Raw genomic sequence first — 22,874 nt, 5'->3', positions numbered from 1 at the left:
AAAGCATATCTGAAGAAAAAGAGAAAGCAACACATCTGAATGGAAAATAACATGAAAGAAATGCGGACAGTCTTATTAAGTCATAAGACTTGAAAACAAAGTTTCAGAGACAGAGTATTTGCAATCTCATCCTTTCTGAGGTCAACACAGAGGAAAGACTAAGTTCAAACATGAAAGATAGAGATTGCATTATCAAATACATATGTTTGTTATTCAGTGAGCTTGAGGGAAGAAAAAAGGTTAGTTTTACAAAAACAAGCATAGAAGTATTAAGACATGTTAGAGTTATAGTTGCTTATACCTACATTTTAGTTCCTTGTGCATTGTGATAGTCATTGATGAAATTATCATATACCATTTCTTATTATTCACAGGATCGCTGCCCCATATATAGTACATGACATATATGTCATGAAACACAAACTTACAAAGTAAAAGGAGGTGCTTTATGTGGAACATAACACTTTCCCACTAAGAAATTTGAATAAATTAATAGTTAAGCAGTTAATAAAACCAGTTCACTGAGAAGTTTCACATTCAAGACATCTTTTGCCAAAAACTGACATTTATGAAAAACAAGTCTTCTTTAAAATAATCAAAACCAAAACAAAATAACAAAAAACCTCCACAAATGTACTCTCGCAGGAAATCTGCACACGACAGAAAGGAAATAAGTTAATAAGATTAAAGTGCTACTTATTCTGCCTGTTCCATAATGTACTCACAGCCCCTGAGTCACGCTTTGAGCATGATACAAAAAAGCCATATGGGAAGAAAAAAGTTCAAGAACTTTTGTGCCTGATACAATTGCACATTTGGGCTTATATCCCCGAAGCAATTTTCTGGCTAGGAATGCCCTTACTACACCTCAAAACAGCCTTGCTTCACTAACAGTCTTAGAGGAGCCTGACAACTGACGGACATCGCAGAGGTCTGACCACTGGGTGTAGAGGGGGGCATTCAAGCATTCTACATCAAGTGCAACAAATACCGGGACAAGAGCCAGAGCTTTATCCCTAAGAATCCCAACCCAATGCTTAGGATACTTTCCAACAGGAACTAGCAATCCTAGAGAGTAACAGTAACATTTTGTATCCTGTTTTCTCTTCTCCCTGATAAACTTCAAGAGATAGTGATTCTTTTTTAGGTTCTCAGGACAGGCAGTCTGTTTTTTTCCAACTGTTGGCATAATCAGAAGAGTTGAAATTTAATAGATAACTAAGGCCTTCAGTGAAAACCCATTCTATACTTCTTAGGGCTTCAGGAGGAGAAACAATGAGCCTAACAAGTTGATGTGAAGAACACACATGACCTCAAATAAGGCCAACAAAAACAGTGCTATGAACTTCCTAAGTGCTGTAAAGTAACTTTAAAAATCTGAAGAGTAAAGCATGTCACAATAGATAAGATTTATAAGCTTTTAAAATTCACTATTTTGATTCCATTTCAGTCTTTCATCTACAAAACTGAAGAAATATTTTACAGGTGTGCAAAAAAAAAAAAAAAAAAAGCTCTCTGAAGTCTGCAAAGTGTGTTGTTTTGAGATAACTCTACAAATTAAAATATGAAAACACTTCAGCCTTCCTGAAGGACTTGGATTTACACAGCAGGTAATAAGGAAACAGGCTACACACTGAATGGTCAGTATATAACCTAGGTTATAAGAGTGGTCAGCTGGCATTTCACATGCACTGGAGGAGGCACTGAACTGGGGCTGCAAGGGTAAGGTTGAATACTGTGGTGCAGTTAAAGGCCCAGCTCCTCAGTCTGCTGTTTCTTTATAGGACTCCCTTATTTTGCAGCCTAGGACTTTCTGATACTGTTCCTCTAAAATGCATTGCATGTCTACACATACACACTGCTACAAAAACCGGACTGCTTCAAATCAAACCACAGCAATAAAATGAAAAATTTAATTATCTACTCATATAAAAAGAATCTGAGATCTCTGATGACTTACACTTAAAACTGATACAAATTCTAAAGGCCATAAAATTAACTTTTTCTAGAATTTTTTTATTACTTCAACATGAAAACTGGTCTTGGATATTTACATTCTTTTGAAGTTATTTGTGTAGACCAAGTAATCACCTTAAAATACAGTATCAACAACCATATTCAATCTGACTGGAATCCATTTTAGTTTCCACATACAGTTGGGCCAAAATCCTTTCTTCCCTCCCTTTTGATGGGGAGATTTTCCATGGTTAACAGTAGGGACAGGAAGTGAAACACATATCACAGGTCCTGCACAATCTCCTCAAACACAATTTCCTTACACATGTAAGGCACTTCCTTCACACCTTTTGGGGGTCATGATCAGCAACTAAGTATTATGTTTGCAACACAAAGAAAACAAAAATATAAATGTAGATTAATTATATTAAGGACATTGCAATTGTTAAACACTTGTTTTCTTAATTTCAAGAATACTTCCTTTTTTATTATTAAAAGGGACCATTATGGTACAGAGTTATTAGCAACAATACACAGGTATAACCCAATTTCAAGCATTTCCTTGCAGGTGTCTCTGCAACTGAGTGTTCATTACTGCTGATGTTTCAAATTCAGATGCTAACCTAACCTGAACTACTTCTAATAAAGGCAAATGAAAAACAAGATAAAAACAAGCAATATGATACTGAAATGGCCATTCTTTCAAATGTTAAATATTTTTAGTGTTTTGTGGAACTCTAGCTTAAATAAATTCAGATTTTTCACCTAGTATCCTCCAAAATATAGTTTATTTATATTGCAGAGGACTATATACATGAAACACTTAGGATTAAAGTTGTATTACCTTAATAATCACACTAACACAACAACACAAACAAAATTCTCCTGTCCTAAGGAAATTACTATCTATGGCGTTGATTCTTCAAGAAGAGTTGTATGAACATTTATGTACATGGAGTCTCAAGCATAAGGTTTCATGGGGTACCTGTGCTCTTATGTAGAATAGCAAATTTCTAAAGGGCTTAGGTATATAATTTTGCTTCTCTGATCCGTCTGTTGCTTCTAAGTCAAAACTTAAACATTGCAAATTTTTTAAAAAAATTATTATTTTACTGGCATGCCTGATTCTGTGTCTTGATTTTTTAAAAGTATAAAACCAGATTGAATCAACAGCAAAAGACTTCAGGAAGAGATTTTTGTTGGAATAACTTTAGGTAAAATGTTGAAGAAGTTGAGAGGAATAAAAAAAAACAACCTGTGCAATGGAAGTAAATTCAAAATGCACAAAGCAGGCAAAAGTACAAAATAAAACGTAGAAATAAGCATTTTCTCTTTTTGATAAAGTGATAGTTACAACTTGCCTCTTGAGAATAATTAATTTTGTATTTCTGTAATATCAATAAAATAAATACATTGTCCTTAAGCAGCTAGCTGTTGTGATAAACAACAGAACCAGCAGAAGCTCCTAACAGCAGTAGAAAAGTAGTATGGAAGTGACACAGGCCTGCTTCACACATGCATACACACACTCGGAAATATGCTAAAACATGCAACTCAAAAGAAAAATAAGTCCTCTTATAAATATTTCAACTTTAAATATTTCTGTTAAACTAGATAAACTGTGATCAAGCAACTAACTCAAGCTTAACCACATATGGTTTATAAGAACAAAGCCAAAAAATTAATTACAAATGAAAATAGACAACATCTTATATTTCCCTTTATAAATACAAGTATTTTTCATTCCAGAAAAGTGCATCCGTTCTGATTTAAAAAAAAAAAAAAAAAAAAAAAAAAGGTGCTGTAAACACAACCACACAGCCCTGGCAAGATAAACTTGACAGGAACTGTGTAACTACAGTAGCTCATTTCCTGATCATACCGAGAATATTTAAAGCAACCCTCCTTAAATGAAAAATCAGTCAGAAAAGTTCACTACTCTTAGCTCAACAAACACATTCGTCTTAGAACGGCAGCTGCATAAAACATAATGAAACATAGACGCAAGAAACGCTAGGGCTGTAATGTCGCTTCCTGATGATGAAAACTACCCAAGAACTACAACTACTTCTGCACAGTCCTTTCTTTCCTGTGAACCAGAGTTACACTCGGTCTCCACGCACACTACAGGGCAAAAGCAAACAGCAAATCTGCTGTTACACACCGAGGTGGGGACAGCTGGAGACCACTAGTGGCTCCCTTTGCATTTCACAAAGTTTAAAAATAAAAAGCTGCTTTTTCGAACTGTAAATGGTTCCTCTCCACGCACGTAGGCCTGAGGCCCTGTTGCAAACAGTGTCTAACAGGACCAGGCAGCACAAAGACAGGAATGGGAGATTAGTGGGAGGAAGGGAGGCCGGGATTGGGGCTCAGCAGGATCTTCTGGCCTTTTAAAATTCAAACTACTCCCTGACCAATACAAATCACAGACACGCTACTGACTACTACACGGATTTACAGCATTAAAAACACGCCTTCTACGTGACAGCTATATTAACTTCACCCTTTTAAACACGTATCAGGACACACGGGAGGCACGATAGCAGAGTTTCATTTACAAGACTCTGAACACAATGCACCAGAAAGTTACTTTGTTAGATACTAGTAACCATATATTATAACAGCAAATCTACCTGAATAAATAAAAAAACTGCTAAAAATTTAACAAATTATGTAATAATAATCGTTTGCCACTAACAAAATTCCTCTCTACAAGGATGGAAACTTTGTATCTTAAAATTTCCTGCAGCTATGTAATTTTCGTAGAAGTATTTTTATTAGTTCACAGGGTGTTTGTTTAAATGTGCCTGAGCTTTTAGCAACACTTACAACTCCACCACTTATAAGTCCAAGATTTACTTATTGTAAATCAGCTACTATTTATTTATAAAGACCTGAGACTAATAACAGTCATTTTAAAAACACAGTTGACCTGTAAAAATTATGCCTAATTACGTATTCAAACATCATGGACACAAACAGCCAATAACAACCTCGGGATCTCAAAGTCATCAAGACAAGAAAAGATGACCCTTTTTAAGCATTCCTCACATTTCACTTAAATAAATTTACATGTGATTCTGAAGTACTTTGGTTAAGATCTCATCTTCACCTTGGTCCCTTAAATGTCATAAACACAGCACTTTACACACGATCCCTTGCCTATATTCCATTTGCTAGAAGCAGAAAATGGTATTCCTTCCTTTAACATATATTCCTGTAGCATATACAGGACACAGACACCAAAATTGTGTGGAGGACCTGACACAATATGCTTGGCTATCTGTATTTCCTGGGTCTGCAGGTGTCCGTGTTGTGTCAATCATCCTTCAAGCAACTATTTTATGCTATAAATATACTAAGTAATTAACATACTAATCAATAATGTTATTTAGAAATGAAACGTCTGCAGATTATAAAACCAAAGCATTTAAACTTTTCAATGTTCAGAAGACACTTGGTTAGAAGAATAAGGTAATAGCAAAGACAAGTGGCATTTTTGTTCCTGAGTATCTACATTGTCTCTCCTTCCCTATGCCTCCACTTACTCCTGCCCCACTTCAGAGGGCTGTCTGCGCTGGGATCCTCCTTCCTTGCCCTAGGTGAAGTTGTAAATATGGGAAAGGATCAGTGCACATTTGCGACTAATTGTATTGTTTCCTCCTCCTCCTGCTGCTCTTTTCGGGTTGAGGCCTGTCACTGAGCAGCCGCTTCGCCTTTCTAATCCCCGAGCTGGAGTAAAGGCGCTGGCCGGCGGGCCTGCGCCCTCCGCCGGGCCTGGGCCTCCCGGCAGCCCGGCACGAACCAACCTCCTCCGCCAAACCCGACCGAGCAAGAAGAGGGGCTCCGAAATAAACACCTCCGGTTGCCACTTATTCACCTCTACCCCAGATAACAGCTAATCCCCTCTGCTCCCGACACTGCTGGGCCGCTGGGCTGAGAGGCCCGGCCCGCTGCTGGAGAGGGCAGGGAGGGGAAGGGGAGACAAGGAGGGGGGATTACCTGAGCAAATCGGCGTCTGAATCCAACGAGAATCTGAGAGAGGGGGAGAGAAATCCGCCCCCCTCCCTCCTCAGAGGATCCGACGCCGCCGCCGCTGGGCCGCCGCCGCGGAGCAGGAGGAGGAGGGGAGATAATATAACAACAATAATCCGGGCCGGGAGGGGGGCTGGCTCCTCTTCCGTCTCGTCCTCAGTGCAGCGAACATGTAGAGCCGGGGGTGTGCGGCCGAGGCAAATCCCTTCCCCCCGAGCCTGCTTCACAACATCAACACGGGCCGGGCCGGGCCGGGCCGCGCCGAACCGGTTCCGAGCCGGGGAGAGCGGAGGGTGGCCGAGGGGCAGCGCTGCCAAGGGGCCGCCGCCGCCGCCGCTCCCTCCGAGAGTGCGAGCGCAGGAGGGCGGGGAGGGGCGGCCTGGGCACGGTGAGTCGGTACCGAGCGGGGGGGCAGAGGGAGAGAAGGGCGAGGAGGAGGAGGAGGGGGAAGGATCCTGTGTGTGTCTCTCTCGCTCCCTCTCAGAACAAAATGCCGACCGGAAGTGCAGCGGCAGGAATGACTCCCTCCACCGGCGCCAAACACCAGCAACCTCCCCCTTCCCTCTACTGCCTCCTCCTCGCCCGATCGCTCACTCGCTCCACCAGCGCTGCTTCCGCCGCTGCAGCTGGAGGGGCTCCCTTGCCTCGCCTCTCCCGGTAGAGCCTCCTCTGCGTAGCTCCTCTCCCTTCCACACCCCTCCGGCTGCTGCACGACCTTGTCTATTTTTTTTCCTTTTTTAATTTTCCCCCTCCTCCCTGTCTTTTGGTGCGCGGAACGAGACCGAAGTTTACGCTTAAGCCTACGCTGAGGATTTGTGAAGAACGGATTCTCTTGGAAAAAGAATACACGTTTTGTTGTTTATTTTTTTGTCCTGCCTAAGCATGGTGGAGTGGACGAGGAGGAGGACTGCAAAAGGCTGCCTCGCAGGAGGCAGACGTGGAACGAGCCCTTAAACTGAGCACTCAAAGGCGGCAGCCCTTGTAGGTGGGACACTCGCTGGAGTTACTGTAGCCGCTCATGCCCTTTCTCTGTGGATGTGAGAGGCCGCGCCGCAGGAACCGAAACACTCAAAGCATTGCCGGGGCGAGGGATTTCCAGATGGACATACGGAACGGGAGTGACTTTCAAAAACGGGCTTTTTGGACGAGCACTGGGGAAAATACTGATGTTCAGGTGAAATGTCCTTCGCTGGGGGCTGAGGCTTCACCGCCACCAGATTTGCTGGAAATATTTTAATTGTGTGTTGTGAAGGAGTGTTTGGAGAAAGAGCATGCCCTAATCTGAAAGACTTTCTGGTGTTCCGCTGTACAGGTAAAACTGAATAATCATAGCACAGGATAATAACGAAGGAGCATTTATATCCCATAAATTAACTATGTATTTTAGTACTCACTTAATGTCGTTTTGCTGCTCAGTACTTGGACAAAATTCCTTTCATTTCTAGAGGAAGCAGTGCTTGTCTGTCGACTTCAGGAATCAGCTGGACACAGCTGTAAATACCCTGTGACATATAAACACACCCTTTCAGCGCTGGATGAATGTTACTTGCACAAAGGGATAAAATCTTACACCAGTGCACCTGATCTCTCCAATGCTTAGGATTTTTTGAGTAGTGCTCTGTCTTTAATACAGATTTCAAATGCCTCTCTTACACTTAAACTACTACAAAATTCGTAATTTTGGGTGAATCAAAGTTTGGTTTATAAGTGTATATGTTTTTGCTTAAAAGCACAGACATGAAGACGGCACTGGAAAACACATTAATTCAGTAGTGGAAATACTATTATTCTAATGGCACATATTAACAGAGACAGAGTAAACTGGGTTCTGAAAAAAATGTATTACAGACCTTTGTTCCAAGTTAATATAAAAGGTCCCAATCCTAAAATTGTTTATGCATTTATAATTTGAAGTTATCAATTTGAAATAAAGGTAAATAATTGGTCTTGCAAAGTGTGTCCTTTCGTCTTTGCACTTAATTTAATACATTGCAACTCTGTAACTCAAGGGGAAAACTATTTACATTCTCTTGGAAATAAAATATAATTTAAGGAACTACCTATCTGGAGTTCATCTAGCATATATATGTGTACTTATCCATCTATGAATTTCCAGGAAAATGTAATTCTAAAATTACAAAGCTCAGGAATACTATTTCAATCTACTTCTAAGTGATTGTTACCAATTCATATTAATGGAGTCTTTCTGGGATTTTAGTAATCCATTTAAATAATTATTTTTTTCTTAGTTGGTGAATTAATATGTAAATAAAATGCAGAACATTGAAATTTTAATTTTCAAATGCCAAATATGTTTTAGGTTTTATGGTATGGCACAACTCCTATTTGATTATGGTTTCAGTGAGAATATCACTAGACCATTTAATGCTTTAAAAATGTCATACAACTAAAATAACTTGTAGAAGTGGCTGTTTTACTTGAGTACTATGCTGTATTACCTGCACAAGAGAACAACTAATTTAAGCCATTAGTTCTTTTAGAAGGTGGTGTGTAACACACATGGGCAAATCAGGATTTTATTTTCCATTAGGGAAATTAAATACTTGTATTCCCCTTTTTAAAATTAACGATTGAATTCTTTGTCTTCATTCAGACAAGCGGTTCCTTGTATTCTGCTTCAAAAGCTCGCTCACAACAATCTATTGCAGAATGGATGTTCGCTATATTCCTAAAGCACTTTAGTATGCACAGGGTTCATGTCATTATGCCTGAAATAACCAGAAGTGATAAACCAAGTATTTCAGATTACCTGATAACTACTGCAAAAGCCTTTAACCCTTATTTCTGTTCCAGGCCTTAGTCATGGGGTGGGGATAACCCTAATCTGTATGGGAGGAGCTATGCAGCCATGCAACCATGACTGTAGCACACTAAGGAGCATACGCTGCATGAACAAAGCTGGTTTCAGTATGGAGAAGGGCAGAGCTCTCTGAATTCCCCTGACAAATCCACACCTATGTAGTCCAGAAAATGAACTGCAAGTTTCAGGGTAAAGTTTTAGAACCTAATCCTGCTCCCTTTGATGTTAAGGGCGAATGGATCTTTTGCCCAAAACAAATGACTGAGTTCTCATAAATTTAAGCTATTTATCCAGTCTGTTACTCTCAGATTAGTTTTTTGTTCTTCAAAGTAAATTTTAATTAAAAAAGCAGGAATTAAAGGTCTTCATGGTACTTGTATAATTTTCACAAAATATATGGAAAGCTGTAGGTATGTTTCTTGCTGCTGTTTACAACTGCTGCTGCTGTGTACTGAGATAAACTTTTTAAATGCAAAGATAGTATTGCTGAAAGTACAGAAGGGACCTCTTTTGCCCTCTTCACTCTGATGTTAACTTCCCTGACTGCTACATGTTGTTATTCAGCTTCATAAATTATGGACAGCATGTAATACTGGAGTAAAAAATACACCTGGTACCAATGTTTTCTTAGATATGATAGTTGTAATTTGATTTTTTTTCTGTAGAATTAATGAATGCAGAATTCACTAGAATTCATTCTATAGAATTAATGAAAAATGCATTGGTTTTTACCATTTTTGTCTCTTTAAAGGCCAGTATAACATTCAAGTACCTGTCATTTTAAGTTGTTTACCTGTCATTTTCAGTTTTTGTGATGCACAAACACTGCGCATTCTGTTTACCATATATGTTACCCATATAACAGTATATGTATTTCTAGGTAGATTTTAAAATAATTAGGACAAGTCAGTAATTTTTTTTTTAATTATGACTGTATATTTTATATACTCTCTCAATAATTGGAAAGAACTTTCCTATAAAAAGTGCTAGCTTGTTATCTGAATACAATAACACAGTCATTAGCTGTCATCCTAAATTTAAGTACTCTATAAGAAGTACTATTAGAAGTACTCTATTAAGTACTCTATTAGAATCTGGTGTTAAGTCTGTACTACACAAGGATTAAGAATAATTTCATAATGTATGCTGTATGACAAGTAATACAAACTTACATTCTTTGCATTGCCTTTAGTTCACAGGAACAAATAATAGCACCATGTAACTAATTGACTGGGGAATATTCACTGTGGAAAGTAAGCAACCTAAATATGAAATTCACAGTGGTACAGGTTAAATAAAAAGCCAAAGAAGCCCGAGGAGTCAAATATTTGTATGGTTACTTGCTTTAAGTTTACAGCTTCACGGAGACTACTGATTTTTATTTATTTCTCCTGGTAAACCAGATGGAGGTAATATTTTTTCCTTTTTCTAATTATTTAGCTTAATTGACTAACAAGAATTTAGTATGAAATTAAATGTACATTTTCATTTTAAGTGACAAACTTGCATTATCTCTACCATGTTAAGAATGAACTTCTGTTTGTACGTAATATGAATTCTATGGCAGGCATATATATTAAATTGTACAAAAATGTTTCTATGGAAAAAAAATAACAAGACAAAATTCTGGTACTTTCATTTGAATGTTAAAGTAAACTCTTGATTATGCAAAGTACTAGGGATTCTGTATAAATTTAAAATAAAGACAATTAAAACATGTAATTTAGACTACTAAACTTACATAATAATAAGACACATTATATAATTGAAAAAAGGCCAATGATAGACTGCTGGACAAGTAGACTGTCTCAGAATTGTTATATCAGGGCCATAAAAACAGACCTAACAGAAGCTGATTTTTAGGGAAGATAAATGATCAGTTACACTCTGCCAGTGATACTCTTTAGGCTCTTTTCTCACCATTGCTGAACTTCAGAAAGGAAGCAGGTGTCATTCCTGATACCTGCTGTGATTTCCCATAATTTTTGTGGTGGTTTTTTTTTTGTTTGTTTTGTTTGGTTGGGTTGTTTTTGTTTTTTTTTGTTATTTTTTTGGTTAGTTTTTGGGGTGGTTTTTTTTGTTTGTTTTGGGTTTTTTTGGGGGAGGGAAGGTTGGTTTTTTTGTTCTTAATTTGAGCATGATATAACTCTATCCTCTCAATTGTCTTGGTTTGTCTAGGCACTGGGAGGACAACTTACTGTCATGTTAGCCACATAAGAAACACTGTTCGATTTCCTACAAGACTGTTGTTGAGGCCAACTATGGAAAATTTTAAGACAGAAATATAAAAACATTCAAGCTTTTTTTTTTCTTTCTACACTTTCTAAGAAGTAAAGCTAAATCAATACAGAACTTCACAGGCCAGCAAATAAATGTGGACATTCATCTTCTGGGAAAAGACAGAAGTTAAAAATTGGCCTTAAGAGCTGTTGAATTCAGCTCTGTATTCAGAAAGTCATACTTGTATGCATTTAAAAAAATTGAGAATATCGTAACATGCCTTGCCATTCCACTTTTAATGAACTTGCCAGAAAAGGAAGATTCAAAACAGAGATATGCTTATCTATATAGCGTATGTTAAAAGAAGTGTCTTGGGCTCAGGCCTTTAAAAACTGCTTCTGTGGAAGAGAGAACTTTCCAGTTTTTCAGAAATGTTAATTATCCTCAACCAAAGCATGAAATGGCTACATATAAATATCAGGTTAAACATGCCTAGACTGTGTTGTAGCCACCTAATATTCCATGTTTTACCCAGGATAGTCACATGCATGTTTTGCCCATTGAGAATGGTTCATGACTTACACTAATGCCTAAATTGTGCACAGGAGTTGTCTGGGAAAGTGCAAGCTAGCATGCTTTGAGCCTGTGCCAAGGTCTGTTTGAACACTTTAATGTGCAATTTTTAGACAGATTATTTCCAATGTCCATGTATGTTCCATTTATGTTGCATTTTATAGACACATCTACAGCAATCTTCTCAAAATGACTTGACAAAAAAGAAGGTGAGAAGAAACTGTAGTTCCCCATCTAGGGGTAAATCACATTCACATTTCTAATTATTTATTTATTTAAGAAATTAATGATCTTATATTTATCCAGAAACCTGATAAAAGAAAGTTGGTTGAAATTTGGCTATCAGTTGAGATATTTGTTCATATGAAGACATTTTAAAAAGTCCTATACAGTGTCTAAACCAGACTTCTAACCTGTAGCAGATGTCCCTCTTGGTTTAGACATCTTGTGGCCTTTATGAAAGGATGTTACAGTGAGATTGGGAGGAGAAAACATATAGTGCAATAAAATGAAATAAGCACAAGTAACTTTTGCACTCCTTTGGGTTATGGCTGTCAACATCAATTTGTAATGAAAATTACTTCTGAAGCGTAATTTATTGATTTTAAGATAAGAATAGAAAAGGAGTAAGGATAAATAAAACATCATCTGTTATTTTCTGAATGCTGAGTATTCAATTTATAACTTTTATTTTCATCTTACTTTTTTTTTTTTTTTTTTTAATGTAGCTCGTCATGTGCTGGAAATTTGCTTCTCAGCATGGTCACAGGGACAAATAGCACTGCATCTACTTTGTCAGGACTTTAGAAGATGTGTGGGTGCTCCATTAGTGAATCAAAAAACAGTATAAATTTATCACTTATTTAATTTCTCACAAACTTGCAATTCTGTGCATTCTGAAGCAAAAGCCTTTTTAAAATTTTTGTTTAAAATTTTGACAGGGACAATAAGTGGTCCAGAAAATTGAGCTGTTGACATGGAGAAGCTCAAATTAAATGCAAACATATGTCTCTGGCTAGATGATTCAGCTTAAAAATCACATCAAAATTATCTATTTATGGAAAAAGTCCTTTTCTGGATCATGATGTATTTAAATTCCTGGTTTTGATGTTTACATTTCTGTATTTATCCTCCCACTATTTTAAAATACATGTTCAACTTCATCAGGTTTCTTAAACATAGTTCATCTATTAAAAGATGAACTCACCATAGAAAATTTTTGCCTCAAAGGTATACATTTGGGCAAATAACACACTAAGCATAAGCAGTTTTCTTAAAGCTTATAGGTAAGTGGAAATAATTTTAAAATTGTGATGATAATGAAAGACCACTAGTGTACACAGCATTGTAAATTTGTAGTTTTGAATTATTATTGTACATTTTGTAAGTTTGCCAACTTTTTCTACTGTTGATTGCATTCCAGTGCAAGTTCTCATATGAAAAATGATATAGTGATTCTCCTGAGGAGGCTGTGATCTGTATACCTGTGCTATTGCTAGTATGTTTTCCATGTTGGGTTCAGTTTGTTAACGTGGTCTGTTATCCATAAAATTGCTGTTAGATAAAACTCATTACAGATAATTGTCATAGGCAGTGCTCTTCAAAATCACTGTAAGATGTAGTTTAACTTTCTGAAAAAAAAAACCAGTTTCCACAAGAACATGGGTGCATGTCACCACCAAAAATAAAGACACATGTGGTTGGCACATGTTTTGTTGGATATTTGAGGATAGGCATGTGTGAGAAAGAGATGTAAAATGCCATAGAAACAGATGCAGAGAAGACACAGATACCCATACACAGGCCTGAGCAATCGCTGGGAATGTAGCTGTAAGAAAAGCAGAGCAAGTGAGATTCAAGATGACTGTCAACCAAAAAGGAGCTGAGACTTTGACTGAAACATTCACATGGTTTCAGAGGAAAAGAATGTACACACAATCTTTATAAATAGAGTGCATCAAAACATCTGATGTCATCTATTTTTTCTGACCAGAGACACTGCACTAACCAAGTAAAATTAAGTAAGAATACACTACCAATTTTAAAGACAGTTGCCTTCTGAAGAGATCAATAACTTACAATAACCTGTCAGCTTTCAAAATATGCATTTCCCTGTCAGGAAAATATGTGCATACTCACCACAAAATACTGTATATACTTTCATTCACTAGACTTTTTCCTAAACTTACTAATTACTTTCATACCTTCCATTGCTGTTTCCCCTCTTTTCCAGACTTAAGAAAGTCTTTTGTTTATTCCAGGCTACACTAGTAAGTACTTTCCTCTGGTTAAAGTGCTTTTTTCCTCCTACATTTCCTTAGGCAATGTTTATCTTTTCTCTGCCATTTGGTTGTGTTTTCCCTAACGTTTTGGATTGTTTCCTTCTTACTTGCTCCCAAAGGTTAGAGGCAGCATATAAAAGCCCTTACTTTATTTTCCTATTTTGATTTTTCTTCATTGGCAAAATAATCCATGATGTGAATCTCTATCTGCTTCACTTAAAGAATCACTAGCTTAAAAAGAGGATGTCTCTGTAACAAATGATCTTACTGGGTTTATTTTTTTTTCTTACAAACTGTGTTTACAGAATAGTCAAATGCCCAAAGAAGAATGCACTATGAGTAGAAAGTGAATGGTGGGTATTCCATTTTAATACTGTAGAAAATGAATTTGTGACTGAATAATGTTTGGATAAGAAGTTCAATCAAATAAGGGATAATCTGCTGGCAAAGAGAGTATTTGCAGAAGCTGTGCTACAAATTTCTGTTTAAATTATAGGATAGCACAAAAAGTACTTAAATGAAAAACTGTCACAAAAATTTTTATATATGTGCAGACCCAAAAATATGATCTTTCCTTTTTAAAATTTTTTCACACCAAATTTCATTTAGACTAGCGAGTGCAATTTTTTCTTTTTAATTTAAAATACAAATGTTCTGCTGTGTTTATGATTGTCTGCAAATAACTTTGCATACTGCTAAACTCAGATGTTGCCTCATAAACTTCGGAAGAACTGAAGTTAACTGTCCAGCCTAGGGGCATGCCAAGTAGACATGTTACCCATATCTTAGCTTTCCTTAAGAATTAAATTTAATGAAAAATTGATAATCTAAAAATTAGTGATAGACAGATGTTTAGGGAGTTCGCTATGGTTTCAAAAACTAATTTTTAAAGGTAAATGCGTTTTTTTTCTAGTCCATCTGAATTTTATTGGGAAGTACATTTTATTTTACAGTTAGTCATGATATCCTTATCATCCCCTTATTTTTTATATATTTTAATAAATTCCATCTAGAACTTCAAAGGTGAGAAAAATCCTTGGTATTCCTTTACTGTCGATGATTAACTCAAAAATATAACATGGCCTATGGGGGAAGGAGTGTCACATACATGTCTGATGGCCTGGCTGTGAGGCTTTGTTTCATTATGATGGACATTGTGTTCCATATTCCCAGGACCTTCATGGTGTTATGAAGTTAGTATAAAACCATGTAACCACTGAACATTCAAGATCTACCAAACTGATTAACTTTAGCAGTAACACCTTCTTCCTTCTTCTCACTCCTTTAATAATCTTCCCTCCCAACAATAAAATTGTGTATATTTAAATGAAGATTTTCTTACCAGGCCTCTACCAGCTTTACCCTCTTCTAAAAGCAGTTCAGAGATGTCTATATGAGACTTCTTTATGGCTGGTGTTCTTCACATGTAATAGATATAATCTGTCCAGTTCCCAAAAATTTCATTCAAAATGCTATTTACTGCTGTCAAAATGCCTGAAATAGAAAATTTCACATGTAATTTCTGGGAAGTTATAGAGCTGTAATAACCTGGCTATAGGAATACAACTACATGTTTAGGTAGCTGTAGAATAATATTTAATTATTGCCCCTAGGAATTTTGTGGGGGAGGGGTGTTCCACCTGCAGAAATTTTAAGGATAAGCTGTTACAACTCTCTATGTGCCAAGCAGAAATACAATACTATTAATCCAGTAGGTTTTCTCCAGCATATACACTTTCCTTTGATCGCAAAAACATACTGGAACTTTTTAATTAAACGCTATTTTTGGTAATGTAGAGCCCAGGAAAGGTTCTGGATTGCTAGTCTAGTGCATTGAGATCCTTATTTAGCCACAAAAAAGCCCAGTGCAGGAATAATGATTAAAGCACACTTCCCGGTGCTGTTTCACTGTTGCACTCCAGAGGGACCCAGGTTATAAAGTAGCTCAATGTCTCATATATTTCTCTGAAAGATGTGGATTCTCCATCTATATACTATGTTACTACAGTATACTGAAGAATAATTGGGCAGACAAGAAATCTTCTAACAAACAATACAGAAGAAAATATGTTACGAAAATTAATTTGGCTTCTTGAAGACAATGCCCCTCCTTTTCCCTCATTGTAAGCACTAAATTTGTTAATGCTGTATGTTTTTGATCTGCTTTTAAGTTTCAGAGTTTCTCAAAGGAAGTGGGCTTGGCATTTTATAGTTGCCTGGGAAGCACTGCCCATGCTTATGATTCCACAGAAATATTTTTAGTATGATGGAAAGCTCTTTATCACTAATAGCTGCTTTTAAACAGGCTCCTTCATAAGACTTGAAGCACCCTCAGTTTTCCTTCTGTCAAGGCGCAGACCTAAGAACCTTTCTTTCTTAATTCTTACCATTATTAGTTAAAAAAAAGGCGCTTCCCCGCCCCCCCTATACTGACAAATTAAGTCGATCCTGAAGAACACAGACAATGTCTCTAAGACACTCCAAAACACTGTTGTGAGCAGATGTCTGAGGACGCCTTCCGCCTGCTCCCGAACTGCCTGGGGCGGATCTCAGCCCCGGCTCTCCAACACCGCCCGTGAAATCCGGCCGAGTTACTCGCGTTTATGCTTAGGACTCCCAAACCTGTTTGTCACGCTTCTTCCACTGGGCTCGGCGCGACCGATTCTATCATTATTTGAGCTAAAGAACGCCGCTGACCCCCTGACCGAGCAGCACTCGGGCTGCTCCGGCCGCTTCCCGCGCCTTTGTCACCTCAGAACCCTCCTGCCGTCACCGCTCCCCTGCCCGCCCTTCCTCCTCTCCTCCCAGTCCCGCTTAGGCAAACAAGGCCTGTTACAAGCAGCCGGGGAAGAGGAAAACTCTAGCGATGCTGAAAGGAGAAATTAAAGTGTATCTAAAACTCCTAAAGCGCCCTGCGAGCCCCAAACACGCTACCGGGGTGCCGCCTCGCCTCCTCCCTCAGACCGGGCTGAGCGCAACTCGCCCACGCAGGAGAAAAGACAGAGGCGCCCTCAGGATTTTACCTCAGCTTCACCTGTTTTAACTCACAAACCTGCTTCTCATGCTTTATAACGACCGGTTATGGCTTTCCTTTCCGAGTCTTAACATTATTTGATAGCGAATATTTAGCAATGTGTAAGTGGGTCCCCCCTCTCGAGGTAATGGAACAGGCCACCGGGTTCCAGGCGCTGAGGCTCCGCGTTTAACCCCTTTCCTGCCGATCCCAAAGAATCTGCCTGGCTGAGGCAGAGCGGGATCCAGCCTCGGGGTCGGCTGCGCTGGAGCACCGCGGGCAGGTCAGGGTAGTGAACACACTTCATACAGGCAGTGTGGAGCGGGTACAGCCACCACCCACCCGCAAAACGGCCTTAAATGCCATCTGGTAAAGTCTTCCAACATGTCTTCTTCGCAGTGTTGTGGAAACGTGTGACAATGTTTAAATAGTGATTGGGTAAACTAGGGGGGGGGGAGGGGGTGGTTTGTCTTTTTTGTTTGTTTGTTTGCTTGCTGGTTTGGTTTTTTTTTATTATTCCCAGTGGAGAATTTTGTAGACCCTGTACGGATGGCGTCTACCTGTCCCCCAGGTGAGCAGTCTCCCCATCCCTGCAGACGGAGCATCGTCCTCGCTCAGCCAGAGCGGCTGCTTTCCTCAGGTGGGCTCAGGCATATACGGGAAATCACGCTATGAAAAGCCAGCGTCCATAAAGGAGACAGAGGGGTCCTGCGACTTTATGCGCATAATGGGAGAGAGTCCACCCGGGCACACGCCCGCGAGGTTTCTCTCTCGAGGTTTTAGAGGATACAGCCTCCTTTTATCCTAAACTCCCGGCCGCATGTTGCCCTCTTCCTTCTCCCACTGGCAGAGGTCCTAGGAAGGCACAGCCTTCCCGAACCACCTACCACATATTCCCCCTTGAACCTGTCATTTTACCCCAAAGTTTGAAAGTTGAGGCTTGCACAGACCCTTGCCTGTTTCAGAAGTCAATCTGACTGGGATCTGTAACAAACCTGCGGCTTGAAGTCAGTAGAGATATTAAGACCCATTTCTAAGACGTTAACACCCATTCCTTCACCCATAGAATTGTTTGTAAAGACATTAGCACGCATTTTTCCTACCAGTCACCTCTCAGAAGCTCTTCTCTTCAGCAATAACTGGAGAAATGGAGGTGTCCTGACCCTGGGAGCTGGGGTCCCAACCTTTTCCAATTGCCTTTCCCAATTTAAGCACTTAAATGTCTAAGGTAAGATGGTATGGGGATTTGATATACAGTCTTTCCCAAATGCAGCTCCTGGGAGATTAAAGAAAATTGTAAATTTTGTACTTACTTTTTAAAATGATGGAAAGGGTCATTTAGCTGAAATTTCTGGGGTTTGTCTTTTTTCTTTACTATTCCTTATTTCTCTGTTCCTGCTTCTCCTTAACTTCAAATGGCAATTCAATCCCTCAAAAAGTTTTTGTTAAACAAAATAAAAGCATGTAAAAAGCCCTATCATCTTCTTCGCAGTTCTTAGCCTCTTCAGTCTATTGCCATATTAAATACTAGAAATTCTATTTCCCTTCCTCACATTATCTCCTAGGGTCCTAGTACTGGATCCCTGTGGTGTTTACACAGATGTTAATGCCTGCAATTAAACGTTTTCCTTTCAGTATCTTTCATCTTTGACAAATTTTCCAGGTCAACATTCCTTCTCAGAACCATGCTTTTTCTTTCCTTTCTCTTTTATTTGATTCTCACAGGATAATGGCCTGAACCACACTGAACTGTATGGCAAAATCCACTTGCATTTTTTAGGAAGAAGGGAAGGAATATAGCTTAAAGTAAATGCAGGAGGAAATTGGTAATATTACTCCAACTTATTAAAGTTAATCCAAGTTATTAATTGTTAGGCCTTCATTGGTAGCAAGGAACATGTGGAATGACTGCTGGCAGAAAAGCTTCTGCAAGTTGCATGAGTACAGGACAGCTTTTTCTAGAAACCTCCCAAGTGATACAAATGGATCTACAAATTTGAGTTCCTTGTCTGCTTAAGGCCAAGCAAGGTGAGTTACTTGTACTGCTGTTTGACAAATCATGTATATTGACATCATATTTTCCTTTAACACACTAGACATTGGAATATTTAAATTTATTGCCACTGCATAACTTCTCATCTGAAAAGTGTTTTGCACTTTCAGTTTATGTTTCAACATCAGGCCTGGCTATCTAATCTAGAATGCACACATGGTTTACAACTGCAAACACAGTCTTCAAAAGTGAAAGTAGAAGGAAAACACATTTTGCAAAATAACAACAATAAAATGCAAGATTTTGTTTAAAACATTGCAAATGAGTAATGTCTGTTTTTGCTTAGAGTTGGATGAGTTCTTAAAAAATGTGTAAAGTAGGGTATTGTATTCACCTAGTGAATTTTGTTGTTTGCTTATCTTCCATCAAACATAGGGCCTTCCTTTTCATATCACAAAGAGTTGTGAGCACTGTGAACTTTTGAAGTGGTTTTTGATTCTGTTGACCTCCTGATCCCTCTCTAGGTAGAAATGTGTTTTTTACTCTAACACTACAGTCCTGCAAAATGGCTACAATTCTTTGGGTTTTGGGTTTTGTTGTTTGTTTGTTTTGGGGTCTTTGTGTGTGGTGGTGCCCAGGAAGTTCTGCTTGAACATGAGGAAGAACTTCTTTACTGTGCAGTGACCAAGCACTGGAATAGGTTGCCCAGAGAGATTGTGGAGTCTCTCTCACTGGAGATATCTAATCTTGGATACAATCCTCTGCCGTGTGGCCTGCTTGAGCAAGGATGTTGGACTAGATGACGCACTGTAGGCCCTTCCAACCTGCCCCATTCTGTGGTTCTGTGAATGTATTTAAGCATGAAAATACACAGGTCAGGAAAAAAACCCTAAATTCTACATTGATCTGTGAAGATATAAATTACACTATTTAATAGCTGAAATCTATTGGAAGTACATACACTGCGATACCTCAGCCCCAGTAAAATGTTGAGAATAGTTACCATGTCCCTCTAATGTCACTGAAAATATCAAGATAGCTTTTAAATATTAGCCCTACTGGATGTAAAATTTGTCTTGGAATCAATTTTTTCCCTTACTATTTCCCTTATTATTGCATTAGATTTACTGCTTTGATATCATAAGAAAGGATAATAAGTGTTAGCATTCTTTCTCTGTTCTTTGAATGCTTTCCCCATAGACATGATTTTTCCATTAGTGCCTTCTTGTCCTTATTTCAGGTATTGAGCAAATTGCGCCAGTTGTTTTATTTCCCTAAAATAATTAGGCCTATTTAGTGGTTCATTAATTTGCAAGAAACCCATTATTTGTGATTAATCTTTACTCCAAATGACAGTTAGGGAACAGTTTCTAGTTTTTTACCTCCAAATATGACATTTATGACACTCAAAAAAATATGGTGAATGTTTTGGTCCAAAGAGGCAAAAGGCAAAAAAAGGTAAGGTATCCAGAGCTCTTAGGTTGTTACTTTGAACATACTTAGATGTAAGTTCCAGCCTTCTGTCTGGTAATTAGTTGATCTCTGGGCATAAAGGAGGTAGTGTGCAATCCATCAATTGAAGTTCAGTCAGGAACCTGCTCTCAGGCTCATGGAGCTCGGGAGCTGTGTAATGGGCAGCAGGGCTCTTCTCCACTAGATGGTGATACAGGAGCAGCTCTGGCTTCCCTGTTCCTAGAGCAGCAGGTTCACCTCCTGCGGGTTCACATTCCCACTCCTGAATAGTCTCGTGAAAGTACTTTTAAATAAACTTCTTCCTTGTTTTGTGAAAAGTGAAGACTCTGGTAAGATTTTAAAGAAGGTTGAGCTTTACAAAGAGAGAGGAAGTACTCGATTTCCTCAGTGAATGTGTGCAATTTATTAGGACACTTTGGAGGAATATCTGTTTCAGAAATTTGGCATTCTAAATGGCATGAGTTAGACAGTCTTTTGTCTAACTCAAAAAGAATGGTTTAATTCAGCACATAGCAATCTATCAATCCATACAGCATGAATGATTCTGTGGAAGATCTTAGTTATATCAGAGGGATATCCGTGGAACTGTTTTTCATGTGTAAAGACAGCAGCAAAAGCTGAAGCTGTGAATATATTTGGAAACACAGGTAGGTAGTTGTATCAAAAATATATTATATAAACTTTAGGGAACTGGATGGTAAAGGCTGCAGGAAAATAATGGTGCATATGACATGTAACTGATAGCCATTAAATGTCTCACAATTCTTTCTCACCTAGGAAACTTCGAGCTTTTTAAAACAAACAGGTAAAATTCCTCCTTAAATGAGCAATTTTATAAGCTTGGACTGGTTGCAAAGTAATTCCTTTACAATTCTTCCTCCCCAGTGGTTTCCATGCTTCTTTCTCTGATCCTCGGCATGTTATCTCAGTGCTTACTCTCCAGGCCTGATTCCTCTAAAAAGGAGTGGGTTATCTGAGATGTTGATTGCAACCATGAAAATATAGCAAATGGGAAATAGGAACATTTAATAATAAAATTAATTTTGAGAGCCTTTGCTTTTTAATAATTTGTGAGAGGCTAAGAAAATTGCTTAGAGTAATTTAGCAAATTAAAAAAAAACTTCACTCCCTACACTGAAAAATTTAAATTTGCCACATTTTTTCTAATGCTCTACCTAGTTCTCACAATAATTTCTGCTTCTCATCCAGTTTCTACTTTTATTTTTATTACTTACCATAGTGTTGTATTTGAGAAAGAATAAATCAAAAGACATCTAGACACACACAGACCAGAAAAAAGTAATGTTTCAGAGTTTTGTTTCTGAAGTAAAAGATTTTTGGAACCACAGTCTTAGACATCAGATTTCTAAATATGAAACAGACAGTTTAAGCAAAGGAAAAAACCAACCAACCAAAGAAAAGGAACATGAACTGTAGAACAAGTAGGTTAAAGAAATAGTAAAGCAACAGCATTAAAAAAGTAGTTAATATAGAAAGTTGTGAGCAAATAACTGAATTTTACATCTTTTAATTGTTTGTCATCTTCTGCCACATCTGTTTGTGCCATGAGTCAACTGATATTTGAAAATATATTGTGAAAAGTAAGAAATCATATAGAGCATTCTGTGTATTAAGAGATCCATGAAGAGTACATGTAATAGAAAAATTAAGAGCTGATCTAGAGTGGTCCAAGAGGTTTGTGAAAAATTATTTGTCTCCAAAAAGCCAAGTTAATGCTTCCCTTTTTACTAGTATTTATTAATGTGTCCATTATTTACATATTTCAAGTATAATTTTTACCAATTTTCCTGCAGTGAACATCAGGCTTTCTAGGCTGTAGTTCTAGGTACACTGGGGAAAATATTATAATAGCAATTGTATTTCATGATAGTTTTATTATAATGCAGGAAGTATGGGAGTTTTACATGCGAGAAAAAGAAAAATTATTTAGAATTTTATCTTGAAATAAGCAGGTAATTTCAATTCAAGTAAAGTGACAAAAGTAATGACTTTATGCAAAATTTATACAGAAATGCAGTGAGGAGCAAGACAGTCAAAGGCATTTAGAATCTAATTTACTAATCATTGTGATATGTAGAATTGTTTTTATGTAGTTATAATAAATAGGAATACTGTCACTCAGGACTGAAATCTAGTTTATGCTCTTCTGCAATGTGATGTGAGTCCCCATTTTTAAGATGGGCAAATGTGTACTGTACTTTTTAAATGTATTCTTACAAATCCCATAAATACAACAATGAATTAAGTCGCTTCATGTAGTGCCTATCCTCTTTTACATCTAGCTATTTGGACGAATTAAAAAAACTCCCTATCATGTTTCCCTCTTAAGTAGACTCAGTACATGCAATTGTACACGTAATTATTTTCTTAATCAATTAAGAGAATCTGATAATCTACTGATTATATTCTGTCTTCAGTGATAAACACACATATTGTCTATTTCCATTTTGAAACCAAATCGGTTTTTTCTAGTGCTTTTGGCTAGCC

The 22,874-nt window shown here is 37.9% G+C and overlaps 1 protein-coding gene and 1 long non-coding RNA gene across 6 annotated transcripts in view; one reads left to right on the top strand and one right to left on the bottom strand.

Annotated features, from left to right (window-relative positions):
* The window catches only part of NIPBL (NIPBL cohesin loading factor), a 150,664-nt gene extending 144,563 nt beyond the window's left edge, over positions 1–6,101 (bottom strand). For all 5 annotated transcript variants that reach the window (XM_068177048.1, XM_068177052.1, XM_068177050.1 and 2 more), the window contains exon 1: positions 5,959–6,101. The gene's annotated coding sequence lies outside the window, so the exon portion shown is untranslated. The remainder of the gene's footprint in view (positions 1–5,958) is intronic.
* Positions 6,102–7,185: 1,084 nt separating this feature from the next.
* Positions 7,186–8,949, top strand: LOC137465196 (uncharacterized). The gene is made up of 2 exons (XR_010994589.1): positions 7,186–7,303; positions 8,806–8,949. It is a non-coding gene; the product is annotated as an uncharacterized lncRNA (long non-coding RNA).
* The last annotated feature ends 13,925 nt before the right edge of the window (positions 8,950–22,874 follow it).

This window comes from Anomalospiza imberbis, chromosome Z (assembly GCF_031753505.1).
Source record: "Anomalospiza imberbis isolate Cuckoo-Finch-1a 21T00152 chromosome Z, ASM3175350v1, whole genome shotgun sequence".
NCBI lineage: Eukaryota > Metazoa > Chordata > Aves > Passeriformes > Viduidae > Anomalospiza > Anomalospiza imberbis.
Note: the sequence above shows the minus strand (reverse complement) of the source record. Positions and strands in the feature narration are given on the sequence as shown.